The following is a 12,796-nucleotide window of genomic DNA, read 5'->3' as shown; positions in this document are numbered from 1 at the left end:
AGCGAAATATCCCTGGCGGGATCGCTCAGCCGAGAGCAAAAGTGCTCCTGCCCAGGTTCCGCCTCGAGACGGCGACGCTTCGTCCTGAAAGTCTTCTTTTAATTTTTTCAAAGGCAAATGGCCTCTTATAGTAGAAGATGGGCACCGGAGGGCTTCTGTGTGCCTCACAAGGGGCAGGGCATGCCCCTGCCTTGTGGGCCCAATGTTGATCTTCTCTGGTACTTTTTTCTTCCAGTATTTTTTAGAGATTCGAAAATATTTCTCTGTAAAAATTCAGGGTATTTGGAGCTCCGGAGAATAGTTATCTCTGTTGTAGCTCTTTTAGGTCCAAAATTCCAGCTGGCGGCAATTTCCCTCTTCATGTATATCTTGCATATTAAGAGAGAAAATTCATTAAAATTGCATCATAAAGTGAAATATTGATCCAAAATATTATAAATAACAGTAAGAAAACATGATGCAAAATGGATGCTACTTCTGAGCTTGCGTTGGTTTTTTCCTTGAAAAGGAAAGGGTGATGTAGCAAAGTAGAGATAAGTATTTCCCTCAGTTTGAGAACCAAGGAATCAATCCATTAGGAGACAACACACAAATCACCGAATACCTGCACAAACAATCAAACAACTTGCACCCAACGCGATAAAGGGGTTGTCAATCCCTTCTGAAAGGATCGATATAGTTGACTAGAGGGGGGGGTGAACAGGCAACTAACAATTTGCTTTTATTTACCAAATTAAACTTTGCATCAAAGTAGGTTGTCTAGATATGCAACTAGGTGAGCAACCAATATGATGCAATAACAACAATCACACAATCAAGCAAGGGATAGAACACAATATAAGCTTGCTCAAGTAAAGGTGAGAGATAACCAAGAGTGGAGTCGGTGGAGACGAGGATGTGTTACCGAAGTTCCTTCCCTTTGAGGGGAAGTACGTCTCCGTTGGAGCAGTGTGGAGACACAATGCTCCCCAAGAAGCCACTAGGACCACCGTATTCTCCTCACGCCCTCACACAATGCGAGATGCCGTGATTCCACTATTGGTGCCCTTGGAGGCGGCGACCGAACCTTTACAAACAAGGTTGGGGCAATCTCCACGACTTAATTGGAGGCTCCCAACGACACCACAAAGCTTCACTACAATGGAATATGGCTCCGAGGTGACCTCAACCGTCTAGGATGCTCAAACACCCAGGAGTAACAAGATCCGCAAGGGATTAGTGGGGGGATCAAATTTCTCTTGGTGGAAGTGTAGATCGGGGCCTTCTCAACCAATCCCTAGAGAATCAACAAGTTTAATTGGCTAGGGAGAGAGATCGGGCGAAAATGGAGCTTGGAGCAACAACGGAGCTTGGGAATGGAAGAGGTGGTGAACTCGGAGAAGAAGACCCCCCTTATATAGTGAGTGTACAAATCCAACCGTTTCCCACTTATTCAGCCTGCGACATGTGGTACTACCGCAAAGCCTTGCAGTACTACCTCTAGGCGGTGCGGTACTACCGCACCCACGGTAGAGACCAGACGATGCCCTGTTGCGTTGACGCAACGAGCGGTAGAACCGCCGGAGCGGTACTACCGTGCACCCTTGCGGTACTACGGCAAGGCATGGTTGACTAGGCTGGTAAGGCACGGACGAATAAAATTACATCCGTGGCTACTTCCGCTGAGTTTTGATATGTGCAAAAATCCAACACGGTACTACCGCATCTAGGGAGCGGTACTACCGCATAGGGCGCGGATGTAAAAAATTACATCTGCCCTTACTTCCGCGCGAGTAGCTGTGCTGGGCTAGAAGCCACGGTACTACCGTGCCCGAGGAGCGGTACTACCGTGTCCCTGGCTGGTACTACCGTGGGCCTCTATGGTACTACTGCTCCGTTGAGCAGTACTACCGCATGCCACAGCACAATACCACTTGGAGCCCTTCATTTTGCAAAGACACGGATAAACGGTCGGTGCTCCAAAGAAGCAAAGAAAAGGTGGTGCAAAGGGATAGACGTGTATGTGTTGATTCCACCCTAACCTTTCCGAAGCGGACCCCTCTTAATAGTATGGCTTTCCTACGACTCAAATCCACCGAAAAGAAACATAGAGAAACGCCGTCTTCACTAGGCTCCGAGGGGCATCGAATTGTCTTGTGCCTAAACATGAGATATCTGAAATGCTCAATGCACACGATTAGTCCGCAAATGCATTGTCATCAATCACTAAAACCACATAGGGTGAAATATGTTGGAAATATGCCCTAGAGGCAATAATAAAATTGTTATTATTATATTTCCTTGTTCATGATAATTGTCTATTGTTCATGCTATAATTGTGCGGAAATCGTAATACATGTGTGAATATATAGACCACAACACGTCCCTAGTGAGCCACTAGTTGACTAGCTCGTTGATCAACAGATAGTCACGGTTTCCTGACTATGGACATTGGATGTCATTGATAACGGGATCACATCATTAGGAGAATGATGTGATGGACAAGACCCAATCCTAAGCATAGCACAAGATCGTGTAGTTCGTTTTGCTAGAGCTTTTCCAAATGTCAAGTATCATTTCCTTAGACCATGAGATTGTGCAACTCCCGGATACCGTATGAGTGCTTTGGGTGTGCCAAACGTCACAACGTAACTGGGTGACTATAAAGGTGCACTACGGGTATCTCCGAAAGTGTCTGTTGGGTTGGCACGAATCGATATTGGGATTTGTCACTCCGTATGACGGAGAGGTATCTCTAGGCCCACTCGGTAATGCATCATCATAATGAGCTCAATGTGACCAAGTGTCTGGTCACGGGATCATGCATTACGGTATGAGTAAAGTGACTTGCCGGTAACGAGATTAAACGAGGTATTGGGATACCGACGATCGAATCTCGGGCAAGTAACATACCGATTGACAAAGGGAATTGAATACGGGATTGATTGAATCCTCGACATCGTGGTTCATCCGATGAGATCATCGAGGAACATGTGGGAGCCAACATGGGTATCCAGATCCCGCTGTTGGTTATTGGCCGGAGAGGCGTCTCGGTCATGTCTGCATGTCTCCCGAACCCGTAGGGTCTACACGCTTAAGGTTCGGATGAAGCGGCCCGGACCGACCTTACACGTATGCTTACGTGAGACAGGTTCCACCGACTGACATGCACTAGTTGCATAAGGTGGCTAGCGGGTGTCTGTCTCTCCCACTTTAGTTGGAGCGGATTCGATGAAAAGGGTCCTTATGAAGGGTAAATAGAAATTGGCATATCACGTTGTGGTTTTACGTAGGTAAGAAACATTCTTGCTAGAAACCTATAGAAGCCACGTAAAAACATGCAACAACAATTAGAGGACGTCTAACTTGTTTTTGCAGCATGTGTCGTGTGATGTGATATGGCCAAAAGTTTGTGATGAATGATATATATATGTGATGTATGAGATCATGTTCTTGTAATAGGAATCACGACTTGCATGTTGATGAGTATGACAACGGGCAGGAGCCATAGGAGTTGTCTTATTTATTGTATGGCCTGCGTGTCAATGAATAAATGCCATGTAATTACTTCACTTTATTGCTAAACCGTTAGCCATAGTAGTAGAAGTAATAGTTGGCGAACAACTTCATGGAGACACGATGATGGAGATCATGATGATGGAGATCATGGTGTCTTGCCGGTGACGAAGATGATCATGGCGCCCCATAGATGGAGATCAAAGGAGCAATATGATATTGGTCATATCATGTCACTATTTGATTGCATGTGATGTTTATCATGTTTTACATCTTATTTGCTTAGAACGACGGTAGCTTAAATAAGATGATCCCTCGCAATAATTTCAAGAAAGTGTTCCCCTAACTGTGCACCATTGCGAAGGTTCGTTGTTTCTAAGCACCATGTGATGATCGGATGTGATAGATCCTAACGTTCGAATACAACGGGTGTAAGCCAGATTTACACACGCAATACACTTAGGTTGACTTGACGAGCCTAGCATGTACAGACATGGCCTCGGAACACGGAAAACCGAAAGGTCGAGCATGAGTCGTATAGAAGATACGATCAACATGAAGATGTTCACTGATGTCGACTAGTCCGTCTCACGTGATGATCGGACACGACCTAGTTGACTCGGATCATGTTTCACTTAGATGACTAGAGGGATGTCTGTCTGAGTGGGAGTTCATTGAATAATTTGATTAGATGAACTTAATTATCATGAACTTAGTCTAAAATCCTTACAATATGTCTTGTAGATCAAATGGCCCATGCTAATGTTGCCCTCAACTTCAATGCGTTCCTAGAGAAAACCAAGCTGAAAGATGATGGCAGCAACTATACGGATTGGGTCCGGAACCTAAGGATCATCCTCATAGCTGCAAAGAAAGATTATGTCTTAGAAGCACCGCTAGGTGAAGCACCCATCCCAGAGAACCAAGACGTTATGAACACTTGGCAGTCTCGTGCTGATGATTACTCCCTCGTTCAGTGTAGCATGCTTTACAGCTTAGAACCGGGGCTCCAAAAGCGTTTTGAGCAACACGGAGCATATGAGATGTTCGAAGAGCTGAAAATGGTTTTCCAAGCTCATGCCCGGGTCGAGAGATATGAAGTCTCCGACAAGTTCTTCAGTTGTAAGATGGAGGAAAATAGTTCTGTCAGCGAGCACATACTCAAAATGTCTGGGTTGCACAACCGCTTGACTCAGCTGGGAGTTAATCTCCCGGATGACGCGGTTATTGACAGAATCCTTCAGTCGCTTCCACCGAGCTACAAGAGCTTTGTGATGAACTTCAATATGTAGGGGATGGAAAAGAGCATTCCTGAGGTATATTCAATGCTGAAATCAGCAGAGGTAGAGATCAAAAAGGAACATCAAGTGTTGATGTTGAATAAAACCACTAAGTTCAAGAAAGGCAAGGGTAAGAAGAACTTCAAGAAGGACGGCAAGGGAGTTGCCGCGCCCGGTAAGCCAGTTGCCGGGAAGAAGCCAAAGAATGGACCCAAGCCTGAGATTGAGTGCTTTTATTGCAAGGGAAGTGGTCACTGGAAGCGGAACTGCCCCAAGTACTTAGCGGACAAGAAGGCCGGCAACACCAAAGGTATATGTGATATACATGTTATTGATGTGTACCTTACCAGCACTCGTAGTAGCTCCTGGGTATTTGATACCGGTGCGGTTGCTCATATTTGTAACTCAAAGCAGGAGCTGCGGAATAAGCAGAGACTGGCAAAGGACGAGGTGACGATGCGCGTCGGGAATGGTTCCAAGGTCGATGTGATCGCTGTCGGCACGCTACCTCTACATTTACCTATAGGGTTAGTTTTAAACCTTAATAATTGTTATTTAGTGCCAGCTTTGAGCATGAACATTTTATCTGGATCTCGTTTAATGCGAGATGGCTACTCATTTAAATCCGAGAATAATGGTTGTTCTATTTATATGAGAGATATGTTTTTTGGTCATGCCCCGCTGGTCAATGGTTTATTCTTAATGAATCTCGAACGTGATGTTACACATATTCATAGTGTGAATACCAAAAGATGTAAGGTTGATAACGATAGTCCCACATACTTGTGGCACTGCCGCCTTGGTCACATTGGTGTCAAGCGCATGAAGAAGCTCCATGCTGATGGACTTTTAGAGTCTCTCGATTATGATTCATTTGACACATGTGAACCATGCCTCATGGGCAAAATGACCAAGACTCCGTTCTCTGGAACAATCGAGCGAGCAACCGACTTATTGGAAATCATACATACTGATGTGTGCGGTCCAATGAACGTTGAGGCTCGCGGAGGATATCGTTATGTTCTCACTCTCATTGACGACTTGAGTAGATATCGGTATGTCTACTTGATGAAACACAAGTCTGAGACCTTTGAAAAGTACAAGGAATTTCAGAATGAGGTAGAGAATCAACGTGACCGAAAGATAAAGTTCTTGCGATCAGATCATGGAGGAGAATATTTAAGTCACGAATTTGGTATGCACTTAAGGAAATGTGGAATCATTTCACAACTCATGCCGCCTGGAACACCTCAGCGTAACGGTGTGCCCGAACCTCGTAATCGCACTCTATTGGATATGGTGCGATCTATGATGTCACTCACCGATTTACCGCTATCATTTTGGGGATACACTCTAGAGACAGCTACATTCACTTTAAATAGGGCACCATCTAAATCCGTTGAGATGACACCATATGAATTATGGTTTGGGAAGAAACCTAAGCTGTCGTTTCTAAAAGTTTGGGGATGCGATGCTTATGTCAAGAAACTCAACCTGAAAAGCTCGAACCCAAGTCGGAAAAATGCGTCTTCATAGGATACTGTAAGGAAACCATTGGGTATACCTTCTACCTAAGATCCAAAGGCAAGATCTTTGTTGCCAAGAACGGGTCCTTTCTGGAGAAAGAGTTTCTCTCGAAAGAAGTAAGTGGGAGGAAAGTGGAACTTGATGAAGTACTACCTCTTGAACCGGAAAGTAGCGCAACTCAGGAAGATGTTCCTGTGGTGCCTGCACTGACTAGAGAGGAAGTTAGTGATGATGATCAAGGTACTTCGGATCAAGTTACTACTGAACTTCGTAGGTCCATGAGGACACGTTCCACACCAGAGTGGTATGGCAACCCTGTCCTGGAAATCATGTTGTTAGACAACGGTGAACCTTCAAACTATGAAGAAGCGATGGCGGGCCCAGATTCCAACAAATGGCTTGAAGCCATGCAATCCGAGATAGGATCCATGTATGAAAACGAAGTATGGACTTTGACAGACTTGCCCGATGATCGGCGAGCGATAGAAAACAAATGGATCTTTAAGAAGAAGACGGGCACGGATGGTAATGTTACCATCTATAAAGCTCGACTTGTCGCAAAGGGTTATCGACAAGTTCAAGGGGTTGACTACGATGAGACTTTCTCTCCCGTAGCGAAGCTGAAGTCCGTCTGAATCATGTTGGCAATTGCCGCATACTATGATTATGAGATATGGCAAATGGACGTCAAAACGGCATTCCTTGACGGCTATCTGAAGGAAGAACTGTATATGATGCAGCCGAAAGATTTTGTCGATCCTGAGAATGCTAACAAGGTATGCAAGCTCCAGCGATCCATTTATGGGCTGGTGCAAGCATCTCGGAGTTGGAACATTCGCTTTGATGAGATGATCAAAGCGTTTGGGTTTATGCAGACTTATGGAGAAGCCTGCGTTTACAAGAAAGTGAGTGGGAGCTCTGTAGCATTTCTCATATTATATGTGGATGACATACTTTTGATGGGAAATGATATAGAACTTTTGGATAGCATTATGGCCTACTTGAATAAGTGTTTTTCACTGAAGGACGTTGGAGAAGCTGCTTACATATTAGGCATCAAGATCTATAGAGATAGATCAAGACGCCTCATAGGTCTTTCACAAAGCACATACCTTGATAAGATATTGAAGAAGTTCAATATGGATCAGTGCAAGAACGGGTTCTTGCCTGTTTTGCAAGGTGTGAAATTGAGCTCGGCTCAATGTCCGACCACGGCAGAAGATAGAGAAAAGATGAGTGTCGTCCCCTATGCCTCGGCCATAGGGTCTATCATGTATGCCATGATGTGTACCAGACCTGATGTAAACCTTGCCGTAAGTTTGGTAGGAAGGTACCAAAGTAATCCCGACATGGAACACTGGACAGCGGTCAAGAACATCCTAAAGTACCTGAAAAGGACTAAGGATATGTTTCTCGTTTATGGAGGTGACGAAGAGCTCGTCCTAAAGGGTTACGTCGATGCTAGCTTCGACATAGATCTGGATGACTCTAAGTCACAAACCGGATACGTGTATATTTTGAATGGTGGGGCAGTAAGCTGGTGCAGTTGCAAGCAAAGCGTCGTGGCGGGATCTACATGTGAAGCGCAGTACATGGCAGCCTCGGAGGTAGCGCATGAAGCAATCTGGGTGAAGGAGTTCATCACCGACCTAGGAGTCATACCCAATGCGTCGGGGCCGATCACACTCTTCTGTGACAACACTGGAGCTATTGCACTTGCCAAGGAGCCCAGGTTTCACAAGAAGACCAGGCACATCAAGCGTCACTTCAACTCCATTCGTGTAAATGTTCAAGATGGAGACATAGATATTTGTAAAGTACATACGGACCTGAATGTAGCAGATCCGTTGACTAAACCTCTCCCTAGAGCAAAACATGATCAACACCAGAACTCTATGGGTGTTCGATTCATCACAATGTGACTAGATTACTGACTCTAGTGCAAGTGGGACACTGTTGGAAATATGCCCTAGAGACAATAATAAAATTGTTATTATTATATTTCCTTGTTCATGATAATTGTCTATTGTTCATGCTATAATTGTGTTATCCGGAAATTGTAATACATGTGTGAATATATAGACCACAACACGTCCCTAGTGAGCCTCTAGTTGACTAGCTCGTTGATCAACAGATAGTCACAGTTTCCTGACTATGGACATTGGATGTCATTGATAACGGGATCACATCATTAGGAGAATGATGTGATGGACAAGACCCAATCCTAAGCGTAGCACAAGACCGTGTAGTTCGTTTTCCTAGAGCTTTTCCAAATGTCAAGTATCATTTCCTTAGACCATGAGATTGTGCAACTCCCGGATACCATAGGAGTGCTTTGGGTGTGCCAAACGTCACAACGTAACTGGGTGACTATAAAGGGGCACTACGGGTATCTCCGAAAGTGTCTGTTGGGTTGGCACGAATCGAGATTGGGATTTGTCACTCCGTATGACGGAGAGGTATCTCTAGGCCCACTCGGTAATGCATCATCATAATGAGCTCAATGTGACCAAGTGTCTGGTCACGGGATCATGCATTACAGTACGAGTAAAGTGACTTGCCGGTAATGAGATTAAATGAGGTATTGGGATACCGACGATCGAATCTCGGGCAAGTAACGTACCGATTGACAAAGGGAATTGAATACGGGATTGATTGAATCCTCGACGTCGTGGTTCATCCGATGAGATCATCGAGGAACATGTGGGAGCCAACATGGGTATCCATATCCCGCTGTTGGTTATTGGCCGGAGAGGCGTCTCGGTCATGTCTGCGTGTCTCCCGAACCCATAGGGTCTACACGCTTAAGGTTCGGTGATGCTAGGGTTGTAGAGATATAACTATGCGGTAACCCGAAAGTTGTTTGGAGTCTCGGATGAGATCCCGGACGTCACGAGGAGTTCCGGAATGGTCCGGAGGTGAAGAATTATATATAGGAAGTCCAGTTTCGGCTATCGGGAAAGTTTCGGGGGTCACCGATATTGTACCGGGACCACTGGAAGGGTCCCGGGGGTCCACCAGGTGGGGCCACCTATCCCGGAGGGCCCCATAGACTGAAGTGGGATGGGAACCAGCCCCTGGTGGGCTGGTGCGCCCCCCTTGGGCCCTCCTGTGCCTAGGGTTGGAAACCCTAGGGGTGGGGGGCGCCCCACATGGCTTGGGGGGCAAGCCAACCCCTTGGCCGCCGCCCCCTTGGAGATTGGATCTCCTAGGGCTGGCGCCCCCCCTAGGGGCCCTATATAAAGAGGGGGGGAGGGCAGCCGCACCCAAGTCCCTGGCGCCTCCCTCTCCCCACAAACCACCTCTCCCTCTCGCTGAAGCTTGGCGAAGCCCTGCCGAGATCACCGCTGCTTCCACCACCACGCCGTCGTGCTGCTGGATCTCCATCAACCTCTACCTCCCCCTTGCTGGATCAAGAAGGAGGAGACATCTTCCCCAACCGTACGTATGTTGAACGCGGAGGTGCCGTCCGTTCGGCACTAGGATCATCGGTGATTTGGATCACGACGAGTACGACTCCCTCAACCCCGTTCTCTTGAACGCTTCCGCACGCGATCTACAAGGGTATGTAGATGCACTCCTCTCTCTCGTTGCTAGATGACTCCATAGATTGATCTTGGTGAAGCGTAGAATTTTTTTATTTTCTGTAACGTTCCCCAACAAAATATGCCCTTACAATCTCCCCCTTTTTGGTGGACTGATGACAATACAAGATTTGCACATAAGAGTACACAAATGAACATAAGCAAACCCAACATCTACAAAATTAGATAGCCCCCCTAGATGTGTGCACTCTATATGAATGCTTTGGACTGCACGACACACATACTAGGATCAACACTCCCCCTATATTTTATAGACGAGGCATTCCTTGCAACAATATAAATGACACTAAGCATGGAGGCAAGGCAATGAATATGAGCAAAAAGTAAAGGGCACAAGATAGCATAGACTCACAAACTACTAAGCATAATAGATAATAAGATAAGCTTGAGTGCATATGTCTTACACCATATGATAGTCTCCGGGACACACAAACACAAGCGCAAACCAACAAACCAAAGCAACACAAAACAAAGTCCAACAAAACGAAGGCACGGAGACATGAACACGAAAGTAAATCCTACACTCTCTCCCCCTTTGGCATCGAGACACCAAAAAGGCAGAGAGGACACCTACGACACAGGTGGTAGCATCCTCTGTAGAGTCACCCATCAACATCCTCATCAGACTCGACAGCGGGAATGGGCTCCTCCTCTGACTCGGTCCACTGATAGCCCTGCTTGGTCATCAGTCAGCCTCCGGGGTGATGTTCTTCTCTGACGCGCTCTCCATGATCTCGCCGAAAGTCCTCAAGATCCTCTTGTCATGCTGGCGACTCTCCTTGGAAGCAACATGGGTCATGTACTACCCCTTGGACTACATGCAGAACATGGTCTTCATATTGGCCTTCGGCTTCTTAGCCCAAGAGGGCTCAGTAGATGGAGGAGCATACTCAGCAGAGCTATCCTCAGCCTCCTCCTCCTCAACCTCATCCTCATCAACATCCATCCTAGAAGCCTCAGCCTCAACCCTGGTAGTGGTGTGGCCCACTTGTTCTTCTGACGCAGCTTGATAGGCTCGTGGCGAATCCAGTTTGGAGCAGAAAAGTCTTCCTCCGGAAACATCTTCTCCCAAGTCTTCGAGATCAGAAGGTGCAGGTATGGACCATAGATGGGCACTTTGCGATTGTAGACCGCAAACCAGAGCTCATTCCACATGATATGAGAGGTGTCCAGAAGGTTGGGCAGCATGATGACGCGCCTCCTCACACAGAAGCATCATATCCACGAGATAAGCATGCACCTTATCCTTGTCACCGACACGTGGAAAGAGAGTGTTGCGGAAGATCCGATGCATGACATCGAGGAAAGGGTTGAGAACCCAAGCCTGAGTGGCATTGGCTAGCTTCTTCTCCACAAGGAATGGTTGAAGCTTATTCTTGTTGGAGGACTCCGGGTTGCCGTGCGGGCGGGCACCAACGGGCACATCGAGCCCCTCATCACGAACATGCAGCATCTCCATGAATTCCTTCCAAGTAGCAGACATCCTCTTTCCATTGGTCATCCAGGTCATAGTCTGCTCCCCATCCGTGTGGAAGTGGACGGAAGCAAAGAACTGTGCCACTAGCTCCGGGTCAAAGTCCATGTGGAAAGTGATGAAGTATTCAATGCCAAACTGCTCCACCAAGTCCAAGGCCTCACCAAAGTATGTCCGGTCCTTCCTCAGATGATTCATATCAATCCACTGCATTGGGACATAGATGTTGTGCTTGGACTTGATCACATCGATGTAGATGAGATTCTGCTGCTTTGTACAGAATAGCTCATTCCCTCTGACATTCTCACGAGGGTTCACATAGGGATTGATCCTCCTTCGAATGATGAACTCAGACTGAGGCATCTCATCCACGCCAAGAACTGGCTCCTTGTACCTGTTGGCGGTCTTCTTGGCATTGCGTTGTTGGGCATTGGAGCCCTCCGGTGCTTCTTGATTTTGAAGCCGCTTAGAGCTCGTGCCGCGGCTTGGATTCGAGCGACGGACATTGGAGCCACCACCTATGACACACAACACAAAACACATGAGAAGACGATAAGGATCAATGCAAAGACCAAAGCCAAAACAAACGAAACATGTAGAAATAAGATTGGGTAGTCGCAACAAGGTAGTTTAGATGTCAACGGTAGTACCTCACCACTAAGAGGACGTAAAAGTTTACATCTTCTCTAGCCGCGGTAGTACTGCGCCAGTATGGCATGGTAGTACCGTGCCTAGAGTGGAAGTAAAAATTTACTTCTGTGCCCCGAGCGGTAGTACTGCTCCAAAGGAGCGGTAGTACTACACGAGGCGAATGCAGCCAGAGCGGTAGTACCGCACGGGAGGTGCGGTAGTACCGCACGGATTCAAATCTGGCACGAACGGACCTAGGCACATCCACAACTTTGGATCGGTACTACGGTTGATCAAAATTACCGTGTGGTAACGTACCAAATAGCATCTCTGCTGCACTACTACTCTCCTACGTCCTCCTCTTGCAAAGACTTGGCCCAAAATCTCAAGAACAACATGCATCTCCCCAAAACCTAGAAGCAAAACTACGAGGCAAAGAGAGAGGGATTTGGGGAGAAACATTGTTCCATGGCAAGAGGGCGAGGTGGGGATCAATCCCACCAGTCGGAATGCGAGGAGAGCGGCCGGAGACGGAGATCCGGCGAGGTCTCCGGCATCATTCTTGGGCAGGAGAGAGAGAGAGAGACGAAGTGGGGAAAATGAGTCGAATGGGTATGGGGGAGTTGGAACTCCCCCTGCTCGCTCTTGACCCCCACCCGCTCGCGACGGCGCGGTAGTACTGCGGGTCATCGTGGTAGTATCGCCCGGGCGGAAGTACCGCACACAGGGCGGTAGTACCGCTCTTCCAGTGGCAGTAAAAAATTACTGCCACGATGGAAGTGGTA

This window comes from Triticum dicoccoides, chromosome 3B, assembly GCF_002162155.2.
Source record: "Triticum dicoccoides isolate Atlit2015 ecotype Zavitan chromosome 3B, WEW_v2.0, whole genome shotgun sequence".
NCBI classification, from domain to species: domain Eukaryota; kingdom Viridiplantae; phylum Streptophyta; class Magnoliopsida; order Poales; family Poaceae; genus Triticum; species Triticum dicoccoides.
The sequence above is the reverse complement of the archived record's forward strand: the minus strand, read 5'-3'. Positions refer to the sequence as shown.